Here is a 15,945-nt window from a genome sequence, read left to right as displayed (position 1 = left end):
TCAGTGCAGATTGATGGGCTGAATGACCTCTTTCTGCACTGTAGGGATACTATGATTCTATGTGTTTGTGCTCTGCTCAAAGTTTGAAAATAAGACAAGATCACATGATACACTTCCCTTCTAGTGATGTCATGCTGATAGCGCTTAAAGGCAGAATACAATATCCCCCTTCTTTTTAAAGGTAATTTCCCTCTTCCAAGGAAGTATAACTATTTACAATACATGTTCATGTGTAGTTATCATTACATGAATGTATAGGTGAATCTATGAATCTCTGAAGCATAGACGTAATCTGTTGGTATGTCCAGATCTTGGAATGCTAACCTTGTCTGCAGGTTTCTTTAAGTGCTTATAGTGATCTGTGGGATTATCATTCTTGAATATTGTTCCTGGTTGCATTTGGGATCTTTCCCGAGATACATTAGGACTGTACTGTAATTGGGGAGCCGGAATGGATCTGATTTGACTTTGGGTACACCTCACCATTGCGCCTTTGTACGTAACGACTTCATAGAAACGTGGTTCTGACCAAATCCTTATCACTTATCACTTTGACACACTTCCCTTCCAGTGATGTTATGCTGCTATCCCTTAAATACATACAACACTGTCAGTGATTATCAAATTTACCATGGGACTAATGAGTATCTGCCTCATTCCAAGCTACCACATAAGCCATCAGGTTGCAGTTGACAAATGCCTCAAATAGGTGATTCCTGGGCCGACAATGTCTACATCAGTGTTCTTCAAACTTTTTTTACGGGGACCCATTTTTATCAACTGGCCAATCTTCGCGACCCACGACAGCCGACCTTCGTGACCCACGCCGGCCGACCTTCGTGACCCACGTCGGCCGACCTGAGCGACCCACAATTTTCTCTTACCTTGTTTGCTGCTGATAAAAATGGAGGAAATGGTTTTGGGTCCCTTTGGCCCTCATACATGCTCCTCCAATGGAACCTGTTGGATGAAGGTGAAGCCTTCCGGTGTCAGAAAGTATGGAGTCGCCATCTGTCCAAAGTTCTGCATTTTGTTCCGTAAAAGTTTATCAACTAAAACCCCCCTGAACTTGTAAAAAAATATAAAAAATTAAATGAATAAAATAAATGAGTAAAATGAATAATCCCACCCCCCAAACTTGTAAAAAAAATGAAAAAAGTAAAAATTAAATGAATAAAATAAATGAATAAAACCCCCCCAAAATTGTAAAACAAAAAGCTGCGACCGTTTAAAAAAATAGCAGCCGCACTGCGCATGCGCGCTCGATCATTGGCGCGCATGCGCATAGTTTTGTGTATGCCGCCGAGGATCGTGCGCACATGCGCAATGAGGCCAAAATTTTTTTACAGGCCGCTTGCAGTCGGCGTTATTAAAAGCCGGCTGCTGCGCGGGGATTTGCGCGATCGGGAGCGCCGCGGAGGATGGCTCCACGACACTCCCGACACCCGACCGCGACCCCGAGTTTGAAGAACACTGGTCTACACTTTCTCCATAAATAACCTACATCTTGTTTGAGGTTTTTAAAGGCCAATTGTTACAATATGAGACATAACGGTGATTCTTTTCACATATTAGAATTCTCCAGAGTTGGCTGGCACGGTGGTGCCATGGTTAACACTGCTGCCTCACGGCGCCGAGGACTTGGGTTCAATCCTGACCCTGGGTCACTGACGTGTGGAGTTTTCACATTCTCCCCGTGGCTTCTTGGGTCTCACCCCCACAACCCAGCTCATCTGCACCACCAGTCAGAGGCCAGCGCTCTCAATTCCGACGATGGCGCGTCCAGAATGCGCAACGACAATTACAGGATTTTGATCCGGGCAGTACAACGGATCCAGAGGATGAGTGCCTGGAGTCCGCCTACCGAGTGGGCATCATTACCACACATGAACATGCCACACCTAACTCATCTCGCATTCAGTCTATCCTCGCTGTGGATTCTGCGGACGAATGGCGTGCAGTGATGCAGGTCAACCGCTGCTCCATCCAGTTCAAGCTGGACACAGGTGCTTCTGCCAACCTCCTCTCACAGGCAGACTTCAAACGCATCAAGAAGCCCGCCAAGGTCCTTCCAGCAGCCTGCCAGCTCCTGGACTATAACAGTAATGCTATCACGGCACTGGGGTCCTGCCATCTACTCATCTCCAACCGGAGCACTCATGCACGGCTAGTGTCAACGCTTCCAGCCAGCGCAGAGTAAGGAGACACTTCAGCAGCATGAAATCAAAACCTCTCCGTGGTTCAAGGTTGGCATCGACCTCTTTCATGCAAATGGTCGTGATTACGTGTTAATCATTGATTATTTTTCCAATTACCCTGAAGTCGTGAAGCTCTCAGACCTCACATCTCGGACCATCATCAAGGCCTGTAAGGAGATGTTCTCCAGGCATGGTATCCCGTTCACTGTCATGTGTGACAATGGCCCATGCTTCAGCAGCCATGAATGGTCTCTGTTTGCCCAGTCGTATCAGTTCAAACACGTCATTTCCAGCCCACACTATCGGCAGTCAAACGGAAAAGTTGAGAAAGGGGTGCACATAGTGAAGCAGCTCATCTGCAAGGCCGCGGATTCTGCGTCTAACAATCACCTTGTGCTGCTTGCGTACAGGGCGACCCCACTGTCCACTGGCATGTCGCTGGCTCAACTCCTGATGAACAGGGACCTGCGAAGGACACGTCCAGCCATACACTTGCCCAACCTGGATCACCTCCCGGTGCTGCAGAAGGTGCAGCAACTCCGAGACCGGCAAAAACAGGGCGATGATGCTCATGCCACCGATTTTCCCGTGTTATCCCCATCAGACACTGTTCGGGTCAAGATCCCTGATGGAGGCTGGTCAACTCCAGCTGTCGTTGTTCAACTGGCTGCCCCCCGCTCGTATGTTGTGCGTCAGGCTGATGATTCTGTTGTGCGACGAAACAGACGGGCACTGCGCAAAGTTGCCTGCCCGCAACCACATTCTTCGCCGTTTCCTTCTGTTGTTTTGCCACCTCCTGATACCTCGACTCACGAGGCCACCAGTCAGGCTTCAATCCCGCCCATCAAAGCGCTGTCGTCCCCACCACCACCTCTCCGGCGGTCGACCAGGGTCAGATGCAAGACACAGAGACTGGTCTTATGAACATTTGTTCTGTTTGCTTTGTTCTGTGTTCTCGCATTAGACAGCTGTTTTCACATGTACACATGTTCACATCCACTGCATGCATATCTGTTAATATTGGCCTATTCTTGAAAATACATTCCCATATGTCAACCAAACATTAAAAAAAAGGGAGATGTCATGATATGCATACATACACATAATGATATTTAGGCAGGCACAGACAAGCAGCTAGTGGACACAGAGAACAGGACATGACCAAGAAGCAGGCAGGACACTCAGGGGTGGGATCTGACTATAAAAGACACGAGGCACTGGCACTCCGCCTCTTTCCACTGATGAACATCTAGAGAGTCAGTCAAGGGTGTTGCTACGATCTCACACCTCCACCGCGTGGCTAAGAGCTAGTGTGGTTCAGTCAGACAGAGTAACCACACTTAAGCTAGCAGAGAGTCGAACTCACAGAGAACTGTGCTAACTGTGCTATTAGTTCAATAAACCTGATTGAACTAACTTCAAGGTCTGGAGTATCTTTTTGTTCTAAGCTGCATCCAGTTGCAGCCAGTGTTATACCAGTGTATCTAACACGACAGTTACCAATGCCTATCTGTTGTTGTGTGCCTTTGTTGTTTCGACCTGTTCATGAGGATTTGTTCTCAGTGTGTGTTAGTGTATATCCGATATTACTTACTGGCATATATCAGTTGTCAAATATTTGCGAGACCTGTTGTTTGATCGTAAGTAAATGTTGGTGCGTAAGTGAGTACTTGTTACACTTTGTGAATGAGAGTTTGTTCGTGAATATTTATTCGTGAGTACAATTTATTCTGCTTTTTTTAGCGTTTTTAAGTAACTATCAATTTATTATTTTATAGTAATGAACTGCAGAAAACGCCATTGTTGAAATTGACAGCAGCCGTCCTAGTAAAAAACTACCCGATTGTTCTGTAGTCGGTCACCAACGGGTCCGCACCGAGTCAAAAGAAAACTTGATATATTGCAAAGCAATTATATTTACAATATACACCAGATCCCAGCTGGATCTGCTCTTTTGGTTCCATATCTGGTCGGCTTTATACAGATCTCAATCATGATTATCTTCGGGCTCCTGCCTCCTTGGCGGGGGAGCTTATACTGGGTGAGACTCACGGGGTGACTGATTGGTCCAATCCCGTAGGTCTCATGCAGGTTATACATCCCTCCCCCCCAAAAGTCCAAAGATTCTTCTGATGACTGTGGAGTAGGAGGGCGCCGGACTCTCTCCGCCCGTGGCTGTGCTTCCAATACTTGCGGGTTGAATCAGGCGGTGTATATCTGGATGGCAAATGCCCCTTTCGTTCGGGACATCATGGTGAATGCACTGTCTGAGGTTGCAGCACTGTTTGTTCCCTGTCGGAAACTTCCATCGCCCGGATCTCCATTTCAGAATCCATATCTATGTGACCTCTCCCATTTTGGCGTCTTGACCTGCTTGGTGAAAATGCTCTAGCTTCTACCGACATTGGATTGGTTGGACTGCAATTTTACTCTTCCGAGGAATTTTTCATAAGACTGGTCTTCTGGAACTTATGTGATCGAGGTGCTTTTTCATGATGTGACCTTGTGCCTAAACGTGATAAGGTACTGGACCTGTCTGACGGACAATTGTCCCTAAGATCCACTGGGCGCTGTCTGAAAAGTTGCGATCTTAGACTGCGTCACCTGGTTTAAACAGTCTGGGTGGCTTCATCTAACTCCTGTTGCTCCTGGCCATGGCATACGTCCCACCAATATCAGGGAAAGCCAGAATAAGACTGGTTCAAAGCCTCCAGCCTATTAGTACTTCAGCCAGCGCTACCCCGGTCACGGCATGCAGAGTGGTCCGATAGTAGAACAAGAATCTTTCCAGTCTCATGTCCATTGACCCCAAAGTCTGCTTTTTCAGCCCTTATTTGAACATCTGTACCGCCCTTTCTGCCATCCCATTGGAAGCCAGGCGACATGGGGTCATACAGATGTTCTATACCCCGTTTGTTTTCAGGAATCCCAAGAATTCTTCACTTGTGAAAGACGTTCCGTTATCGGTAACTAACCCCTCTGGGATAATGTGCATACTGAAAGACAGGCACAAATTCTCAATGGTTGCCGTCAAGCAGGTTGATGGCATTCTATGGTCTTCCAAACACTTGGGCATCCATCAGGAATAAGAACATCGAGCCTTCAAAGGTGCTGGCAAAATTTGCGTGTAACCGCTCCCATGGTTTCCCTGGCCTTTCCCATGTGTGAAGGGCATGGCTGACAGAAGCTTCTGTTGCCCCTGACATACGTTGCACAGCTGTGCTACTTCTCTATCACTGCGTCCAGGCCCTGCCACCAAACGTAGCTGCAGGTGAACATTTTCAATTTGGACACCCCTGGGTGCCCATTGTGCAGCTCCCTCAAGATTGCCCTTGCCCAGGATAATGACATGCGCCCCTCGGACAGTGACTCATCACACGTGACTATTCATTGCTTGACGGGACCATAATGCGTCAACAAGCTGGAGGAAGTCAATTGATTTTTTCACTTGATTGAAGGCTTCTTCCTGCTGCTTTTTCCACGCCTGTTCCTGGTTATTTTTCAAGAGGTGTAGAGGGGCTAACATGGTCATGAGGCTGGAGATGAACTTTCCGTAAGAGTTCACCAATCCCAAAAAAGAACGCAAATCTGTGGTGTTTTCAAATGAGGGGCATGCTGAATTGCCCATCCTCGCCTCCTCAGCGAGGGAGGTCATCTTCAGCAAGACTCAATGGGAGACTGATTGCTCTTACTCCTTAAGTCTCGTGCGGGTTATAACATGTTCATTTTGATTATTTATTGGAGAGATTTATGGACATTGAAGTTGCAAACTAAGATCTTGCTTGTGCTGTTGGTACCACTTTAACCTGCAGGAGCATATTAAGTAAAGACAGAGGAGACAGAAGAACATAAATAAAAGCAAAAAAATTATTTCTTTAGAAAAGAAAAGCATATTGCGCGTCATTCTCCGAACCCCTGCCTGGTCGGAGAATCGCCGGGGGCTGCCGTGAATCCCGCCCCCGCCGGTTGCCGAAGTCTCCGGCACCGGAGATTCGGCGGGGGCGGGAATCGCGCCGCGCCGGTTGGCGGGCCCCCCCGCTCGATTCTCCGGCCCGGATGGGCCGAAGTCTCGCCGATAAATTGCCTGTCCCGCCGGCGTGGATTAAACCACCTTTTGAACGGCGGGACAAGGCGGCGTGGGCGGGCTCCGGGGTCCTGGGCGGGGCGCGGGGCGATCTGGCCCCGGGGGGTGCCCCCACGGTGGCCTGGCCCGCGATCGGGGCCCACCAATCTGCGGGCGGGCCTGTGCCGTGGGGGCACTCTTTCCCTTCCGCCTCCGCCACGGTCTCCACCATGGCGGAGGCGGAAGAGACTCCCTCCACTGCGCATGCGTGGGAAACTGTCAGCGGCCGCTGACGCTCCCGTGCATGCGCCGCCCGGGGATGTCATTTCCGCGCCAGCTGGCGGGGCAACAAAGGCCGTTTCCGCCAGCTGGCGGGGCGGAAATTCTTCCGCCGCCGGCCTAGCCCCTCAATGTTGGGCTCGGCCCTCAAAGATGCGGAGCATTCCGCACCTTTGGGGCGGCGCGATGCCCGTCTGATTGGCGCCGTTTTGGGCGCCAGTCGGCGGACATCGCGCCGTTGCGGGAGAATTTCGCCCATTGTCACCAGAGAGTTGCTGAAGTTTTTCCGTTCCTCCAGTAAACGTACTGACTCAGAGAGCTGTACAGAACCTGTCTGGCAAGTGGAAAATAATCCCGGTTAGTGTGTGACATGGCCACACACCTGTTTGTTCGACTGTTCACACATGCCTATCTGTTAACATGAACATGAATATCCCCAAAAGTTTATTAATTTTTAAACTTTTAATTCCTCCATGTGCATTATCACGGAATCCCACCAAAGTTTTCTTTCATTGAAATGGATAGCGTTCAACTATTCCCTCGTTCTCATTTTTATATTTTTAACCTGTGGATTGTTCACAGCAACTGGTTAATTTATCATCTTACTGAGTTCTGTCGATCTTAGTCAGTATAAATAGACTTTCACATTCTCAGCCCCCAAAAGCAATGCTAAGCTGTTTTATACCAAAGGAAAATTGCCTTGCCTATAGAAATTAATTTTTGCATTGAAGCATATTTTGAGCTCAAAGTTGAATTGTTCCTGTTTTCGGGCATGGTGGCCATGATTCACACACAAATGTTGTGCTGCCTCCTCCGTTATATGATCATCCACTGAGTGGGAGCTGCAGATTCAGCAGGGGGCCCAATAACATTCATGGCTAGCACAAGATTCAACTAATTCGTACCTCTGAAAGGCTGCCTTCCCCCAACAAAGGGGAGCAATACACAGAAGCTACTGTTGACTGTAGTGCAGGTAATTGTAAGAACAACATTAAATGTAGCATCAGCCAAGAGAGGAAGCTTTCAGGTTCTCCGATGCAGCTCTGAAGACCTTAGCCCAGGATGTTGACAGGAGGTTGTGGTAATATGCATGCACACATAAATGTATATAGTTGTATAAATGTATATAGTTACATATCGGGGCGTCACGATGGCACAGTGGTTAGAACTGCAGCCTCACAGCTCCAGGGTCCCAGGTTCAATTCCAGCCTCGGGTGACTGTCGTTGTGGAGTTTGTACTTTCTCCCCATGTCTGCGTGGGTTTCCTCCGGGTGCTTCGTTTTCCTCCCACAGTCCAAAGATTTACAGGTTAGGTGGATTGACCATGCTAAATTGCCCCTTACTGTCCAGAGGATTAAGTGGGGTTACTGGGTTATGGGGATAGGGTGGAGGCATGGACTTAAGTAGGGTTCTCTCTCCAAGGGCCCGACCAGACTCAATGGGCTGAATGGTCTCTTTCTGCACTGTAAATTCTATGATTCTATGATCCTACCGGAATCTATCTGGAATCAAGTACATGCCACAGGTCGCGAACCACAGGCCTCTTTGTCTTCCATCTGACCCAACTTCCGTCAACCCAACTCACCCCTTCTGATATTCTGTTTTCAGTTATCCATCAATTGCTGTCTGGCCAGCTACTGCAGTCTAATGAGGAAGTATGAGGCCTGCACTGCACTGCTAATGAAGAAGCATGCAACTTAATCTGCCACTAACTTATGTGTTGGCACTGAGAGCACCTGAGTAAAGTGTCAGAATCTGCACAATGTTATGGACAGGTGGGGGTGAGGGGGGGGGGGGGGGGGGTTAATTTAAGCAGCACTAATTTCTCCTCTCACCACCATCTGTAAACAGAAAGGAGTTTTTGATATGCTTCCTCCTTTATAAGTGGCGGAATATTTCCCAACCCCTCAATTCTGGCGTGATCCAATTTTTTATTAATAGCCCCATGATAAGATCAACTCAAAGGGTGCGATTCACACAAAAGGAAACAAAGTCCCCGAGCGAGCTGGTTTATCCGCATGTTTCCCGGCGCTCGCAGTGCTCAGAAACACATGTCTATTCAACGCAACTCGGGTTGAATTAGGGGCCTGAATGGGGAATGCACGGCCAGGGCACACATCGCCCCATTCTGTACAGCGGGGAGCTTCGTTCACTGGAATTCCCAATGTAGCAAGAGATCGGGAAGTCATTTTTAAATGACGTTTTGCTCTCCGAGGCCCTTGAAACAAACCCCGACCTCCCCTCCCCCAGCCCGAACGCACTATGGGAGGTTCCCTGGTGCCCCCCACACCGCTTCCCAATCCCTACTCCGACCCAATTGTGCACGTGCAAAAAACGCCAGTTTGGCACATTGGCAGTGCAAGCCTTATACCTTAGCAGTTCCCTTGTCAACTGGCAGAGCCACCTGGGCACCCTTGCAGTGCCAGACTGGCACACAGATGGCAGTACCTGGGTGCCAGGTTGGCAGTGCCAGTGTACCCAGGTGACACCAGCCATGCTAGGGCACCACCATGCAGCTGGGGGCCTGAGACCCCGTGGGAGACCCCCATAAGTACCGTTCCATCTGGTCCCTGTTTGTGGGGACCAGTGCTGAACGGTGCTCATCCTAGGTCTCTGAGGTGAAGTGGTTGCATTCCAAAGCCTCAGGTATCTTGGGAATCTGTACATTGGATAACTACAGAGCAGTTAGAAAACAGTGGCAGGATCGGACAGAGTTAGATTAGGTTTAGAAGGAACATAAAAACTGACTGTAAAACTTCTATAGGTACGTGAAGAGAAAAAGATTGGTGAAGACAAATATAGGTCCCTTACAATCAGAAACAGGGGAATGTATTATTGGGGACAAAGAAATGGCTGAGCAACTAAATACATACTTTGGTTTTGTTTTCACAAATGAGGACACAAATAAGATATCAGAAATGTTGGGGAATGCTGGGTTTAGTGAGAAGGAGGAACTGAAGGAGATCAATATCAGTAGAGAAATGGTGTTGGGGAAATTGATGGGATTGCAGGCTGATAAATCCCCAGGGCCTGATAATCTATATCCCAGGGTACTGAAGGAGGTGGCTCTAGAAATAGTGGACGCATTGGTGGTCATCTTCCAGGATTCTATAGACTGTGGAACAGTTCCTGCAGATTGGAGGGTGGTTAATGTAACTCCACTATTTAAAAAGGGAGGTCGAGAGAAAGCAGGGAATTATAGACCAATAAGCCTGATGTCAGTACTGGGGAAAATTCTAGAATCCATTATCAAAGATTTTGTTGCAGAGCATTTGAAAACAGGAGCAGGATCGGACAGAGTCAGCATGGGTTTGTGAAGGCTTGACAAATCTGGCCTAATCCTGTGCTGTATTGTTCTTTGTTCTTTGTACTGGAATTCTTTGAAGATGTAACTAGTAGAATTGATGAAGGGGAGCCAGCGGATGTGGTATATTTGGACTTTCAGAAGGCCTTTGACAAAGTCCCGCATAAAAGATTAGCGTGTAAAATTAAAGCACATGGGAATGGGGTAGTGTATTAAGATGGATAGAAAACTGGTTGGCAGACAGGAAACAAAGAGTAGGAATTAACTGGTCTTTTTCAAATTGGCAGGCAGTGATTAGTGGGGTACAGCAGAGATCGTGGCTATGATCCCAGCTATTCACAATACATGTGATTCAGGTGAGGGAACAAAATGTCATATCTCCAAATTTGCTGATGACACCAAGTTGGGTGGAAGGGTGAGCTGTGAGGAGGATGCAGAGATCCTTCAGTGTGATTTGGACAAGTTGGGTGAATGGGAAAATAAATGGCAGATACAGTATAATTTGGATAAATTCAAGGTTATCCACTTTGGTAGCAAAAGCAAGAAGGCAGACTATTATCTGAATGGCCATAAATTAGGAGAGGGGAACGTGCAACGAGACCTGGGTGTCCTCGTACACCAGTCACTGAAGGTAAGCATGCAGATGCAGCAGGCGGTAAAGAAGGCAAATGGTATCCTGGCCTTCATTGTGAGAGGATTTGAGTACAGGAGCAGGGATGTCTTATAGGGCCCTGATGAGGCCACACCTGGAATACTGTGTGCAGTTTTGGTCTCCTTATCTGAGGAATGATGTTCTAACTATAGAGGGAGTATTGAGGAAGCAGGCGGTTGCAGAAGGACTTGGACAGGCTAGGAGAGTGGGCAAAGAAGTGGCAGATAGAATACAATGTGGAAAATTGTGAGGTTATGCACTTTGGAAGGAGAAATGGAGGCATTGACTATTTTCTAAATGGGAAGTTGCTTAAGAAATCAGAAACGCAAAGGAACTTGGGAGGCCTTGTTCACAATTCTCTTAAGGTTAATGCTCAGGTTCAATCGGCAGTTAGGAAGACAAATGTAATGAGAGCATTCATGTCGAGAGGGTTAGAATGCAAGACCAGGGATGTACTTCTGAGGCTATTTAAAGCTCTGGTCAGACACCATTTGGAGTATTGTGAGCAGTGTTGGGCCCCATATCTAAGGAAGGATGTGCTGGCCTTGGAAAGGGTCCAGAGGAGGTTCACAAGAATGATCCCATGAATGAAGAGCTTGTCGTATGAGGAACAATTGAGGACTCTGGGTCTGTACTCGTTGGAGTTTAGAAGGATGAGGGGGGATCTTATTGAAACTTACAGGATACTGCGTGGCCTCAATAGAGTGGACTGAACCTGCCCACTACAACCCGATTGGCAGCACTGTTGTCTCTGAGCCAGAAGAGTCTAGTTACAAGTTCTCCTCCAAGGTCTGAGCACGAAAACTATGGTAGACACTTCAGTGCAATACTTAGGAATGCTACTCTGTCAGAGGTGGTGTCATTCAGATGCGATATTTAACTAAATCTCCATCTACCTTCTCAGATGGACATAAAAGTCAGATGGCATTATTTTGATGAAGATCCATGAAATGATCCCTGGTTTTGTGGCCAATACTTTGCCCTGAATCAAGATTAAATACAGATTACCTGGTCATTATCATTTGATGGTTGTGTGAGTTTTCTGTGTGTTATTTGGCTGCCTTGTTTATGACATTGCAACGGTGACTACACTTCTTTGGCTCTAAAGTGCTCAAAGACATCCTTTGGCATTAAATGGAACTATATAAATACAAGTCCTTTTCTCCTATAATATCTGCTGAACCGTATCCATGAGCCTTGGCACATGGTACATGATTAGTCACTTTACATTTCTTTTTAGATGAATGCTTTTGCTCTGCTTTCCTTCCATTGACAGGCAAGAATTGTGAATTTGTTTTAAAAATATTTCTCTCTTTTTTGTTTCTGACAGTCAGGAATGTGGATTTATCTTTAGAATGTTGCTTTTTTATTCCACTTCACTATGTGGACTCTGTAAGAATTCAGAATTTATCCTTCAATGTGAAGGCCTTGGCCAGGATTAATGACTGCTGACTGGTTGATCTAAATATTGGGTGGGGCCAGGTCTGAAAAAGACAGTCATAATGGGTAGCACTGTTGCTTCACAGCTTCAAGATCCCAGGTTCGATTCCCGGCTTGGGTCACTGTCTGTGTGGAGTCTGCACGTACTCCCTGTGTCTGCACGGGTTTCCTCCGGGTGCTCCGGTTTCCTCCCACAAGTCCCGAAAGATGTGCTGCTAGGCAATTTGGACGTTTTGAATTCTCTCTCCGTGTACCCGAACAGCCGCCTGAATGTGGTGACTAGGAGCTTTTCACAGTAACTTCATTGCAGTGTTAATGTAAGCCTACTTGTGACAATAAAGATTATTAATAAATTTGGTGACAGAGGGGGAAATGTCTGTGCAGTGAAACATTTTCTAATGAGCTCAATGCTACACCGGGGAGGCTGTGTGTTGGTTAAGCAGTCAGAGATAGGGAGAACAATACAGTCATGTAGGTCTACAGCATAGAAAAGGCCCGTTGGCCAACCGCGTCTGCACTGGTCAAAAATAACCACCTAAGTAGCCGGCGCGACAGTGGCACAGTATTTCCTCACAGCGCCAGGGACCCGGGTTCGATTCCAACCTTGGGTGACTGAATGTGTGGAGTTTCCACATTCTTCCCGTGTCTGCGTGGGTTTCCTCCAGGATTATTCGTAAGAGGCAGGTTGAATGGACAGGAAGGAATTCATTCCCTTAGAACTTATCTGTGACCTTATTCTCTGGTGAACTGCACATGTGCTATTGTCCTTTACGGGTGTCTCCGAATGGGTAGCGGGCATCCTGAGGGGGGAGGGCAAACAGGCAGAGATCGTTGTACATATTGGTATTAACGACATAGGCAGGAAGGGGCATGAGGTCCTGCAGCAGGAGTTCAGGGAGCTAGGCAGAAAGTTAAAAGACAGGACCTCTAGGGTTGTAATCTCGGGATTACTCCCTGTGCCATGTGCCAGTGAGGCTAGAAATAGGAAGATAGAGCAGCTAAACACGTGGCTAAACAGCTGGTGTAGGAGGGAGGGTTTCCGTTATCTGGACCACTGGGAGCTCTTCCGGGGCAGGTGTGACCTGTATAAGAAGGACGGGTTGCATCTAAACTGAAGAGGCATAAATATCCTGGCCGCGAGGTTTGCTAGTGTCACACGGGAGGGTTTAAACTAGTATGGCAGGGGGGGTGGGCACGGGAGTCAGAAGGTGAGAGCATTGAGGGAGAACTAGGGAATTGGGCCAGTATGGCTCTGAGGGAGAGCAGACAGGGAGAAGTTGCTGAACACAGCGGGTCTGGTGGCCTGAAATGCATATATTTTAATGCAAGAAGTATTACGTGTAAGGCAGATGAACTTAAGAGCTTGGATTAGTACTTGGAACTATAATGTTGTTGCCATTACAGAGACCTGGTTGAGGGAAGGGCAGGATTGGCAGCTAAACGTTCCAGGATTTAGATGTTTCAGGCGGAATAGGGGGGGATGCGCTACTGGTTAAGGAGAATATCACAGCTGTACTAGGGGAGGACACCTCAGAGGGCAGTGAGGCTATATGGGTAGAGATCAGGAATAAGAAGGGTGCAGTCACAATATTGGGGGTTTACTACACGCCTCCCAACAGCCAGCGGGAGATAGAGGAGCAGATAGGTAGACAGATTTTGGAAAAGAGTAAAAACAACAGGGTTGTTGTGATGGGAGACTTCAACTTCCCCAATATTGACTGGGACTCACTTAGTGCCAGAGGCTTAGACGGGGCAGAGCATTCAGGAGGGCTTCTTAAAACAATATGTAGACAGTCCAACTAGGGAAGGGGCTGTACTGGACCTGGTATTGGGGAATGAGCCCGGCCAGGTGGTAGAATTTTCAGTAGGGGGGCATTTCGGGAACAGTGACTACAATTCAGTAAGTTTTAAAGTGCTGGTGAACAAGGATAAGAGTGATCCCAGGGTGAATGTGCTAAACTGGGGGAAGGCTAATTATAACAATATTAGGCGGGAACTGAAGAACCTAGATTGGGGGCGGATGTTTCAGGGTAAATCGACATCTGACATGTGGGAGGCTTTCAAGTGTCAGTTGAAAGGAATTCAGGACCGGCATGTTCCTGTGAGGAAGAAGGATAAATACAGCAATTTGCGGGAACCTTGGATAACGAGAGATATTGTAGGCCTCGTCAAAAAGAAAAAGGAGGCATTTGTCAGGGCTAAAAGGCTGGGAACAGACAAAGCCTGTGTGGAATATAAGGAAAGTAGGCAAGGAGTCAGGAGGGCTAGAAGGGGGTCACGAAACGTCATTAAGGAAAATCCCAAGGCTTTTTACACGTACATAAAAAGCAAGAGGGTAGCCAGCGAAAGGGTTGGCCCACTGAAGGATAGGCAAAGGAATCTATGTGTGGAGCCAGAGGAAATGGGAGAGGTACTAAATGAATACTTTGCATCAGTATTCACCAAAGAGATGTTGAGTCTGGAGAAGGGTGTGTAGATAGCCTGGGTCACATTGAGATCCAAAAAGACAAGGTGTTGGGCGTCTTGAAAAATGTTAAGATAGATAAGTCCCCAGGGCCTGATGGGATATACCCCAGAATACTGAAGGAGGCTAGAGAGGAAATTGCTGAGGCCTTGACAGAAATCTTTGGTTCCTCACTGTCTTCAGATGATGTCCAGGAGGACTGGAGAATAGCCAATGTTGTTCCTTTGTTTAAGAAGGGTCGCAATAATAATCCAGGGAACTACAGGCCGGTGAGCCTTACGTCAGTGGTAGGGAAATTACTGGAGAGAATTCTTCGAGGCAGGATCTACTCCCATTTGGAAGCAAATGGACGTATTAGTGAGAGGCAGCATGGTTTTGTGAAGGGGAGGTCGTGTCTCAATAGCTTGATAGAGTTTTTCGAAGAGGTCACAAAGATGATTGATGCATGTAGGCCAGTGGATGGTGTCTATATGGACTTCAGTAAGGCCTTTGACAAGGTCCCTCATGGTAGACTAGTACAAAAGGTGAAGTCACACGGGATCAGGGGTGAGCTGGCAAGGTGGATACAGAACTGGCTAGGTCATAGAAGGCAGAGAGTAGCAATGGAAGGATGCTTTTCTAATTGGAGGGCTGTGACTAGTGGTGTTCCGCAGGGATCAGTGCTGAGACCTTTGCTGTTTGTAGTATATATAAATGATTTGGACGAAAATATAACTGGTCTGATTAGTAAGTTTGCAGACGGCACAAAGGTTGGTGGAATTGCGGATGGCGATGAGGACTGTCAGAGGATACAGCAGGATTTAGATTGTTTGGAGACTTGGGCAGAGAGATGGCAGATGGAGTTTAATCCGGACAAATATGAGGTAATGCATTTTGGAAGGTCTAATGCAGGTAGGGAATATACAGTGAATGGTAGAACCCTCAAGAGTATTGAAAGTCAGAGAGATCTCGGTGTATAGGTCCACAGGTCATTGAAAGGGGAAAAACAGGGGGAGAAGGTAGTCAAGAAGGCATACGGCATGCTTGCCTTCATTGGCCGGGGCATTGAGTATCAGAATTGGCAAGTCATGTTGCAGCTGTATAGAACCTTTGTTAGGCCACACTTGGAGTATAGTATTTAATTCTGGTCGCCACACTACCAGAAGGATGTGGAGGCTTTAGAGAGGGTGCAGAAGAGATTTACCAGAATGTTGCCTGGTATGGAGGGCATTAGCTATGAGGAGCAGTTGAATAAACTCGGTTTGTTCTCACTGGAACGATGGAGGTTGAGGGGCAACCTGATAGAGGTCTACAAAATTATGAGGGGCATAGACAGAGTGGATAGTCAGAGGCTTTCCCCAGTGTAGAGGGGTCAATTAATAGGGGGCATAGGTTTAAGGTGAGAGGGGCAAGATTTAGAGTAAATGTACGTGGCAAGTTTTTTACACAGAGGGTAGTGGGTGCCTGGAACTCGCTGCCGGAGGAGGAGGTGGAAGCAGGGACGCTAGTGACATTTAAGGGGCATCTTGACAAATACATGAATAGGTTGGGAATAGAGGGATCTGG

The sequence above is a fragment of the Scyliorhinus torazame genome, chromosome 6 (genome assembly GCF_047496885.1).
Source record: "Scyliorhinus torazame isolate Kashiwa2021f chromosome 6, sScyTor2.1, whole genome shotgun sequence".
In the NCBI taxonomy this organism is placed as follows: domain Eukaryota; kingdom Metazoa; phylum Chordata; class Chondrichthyes; order Carcharhiniformes; family Scyliorhinidae; genus Scyliorhinus; species Scyliorhinus torazame.
This window is presented reverse-complemented; position numbering follows the sequence as displayed.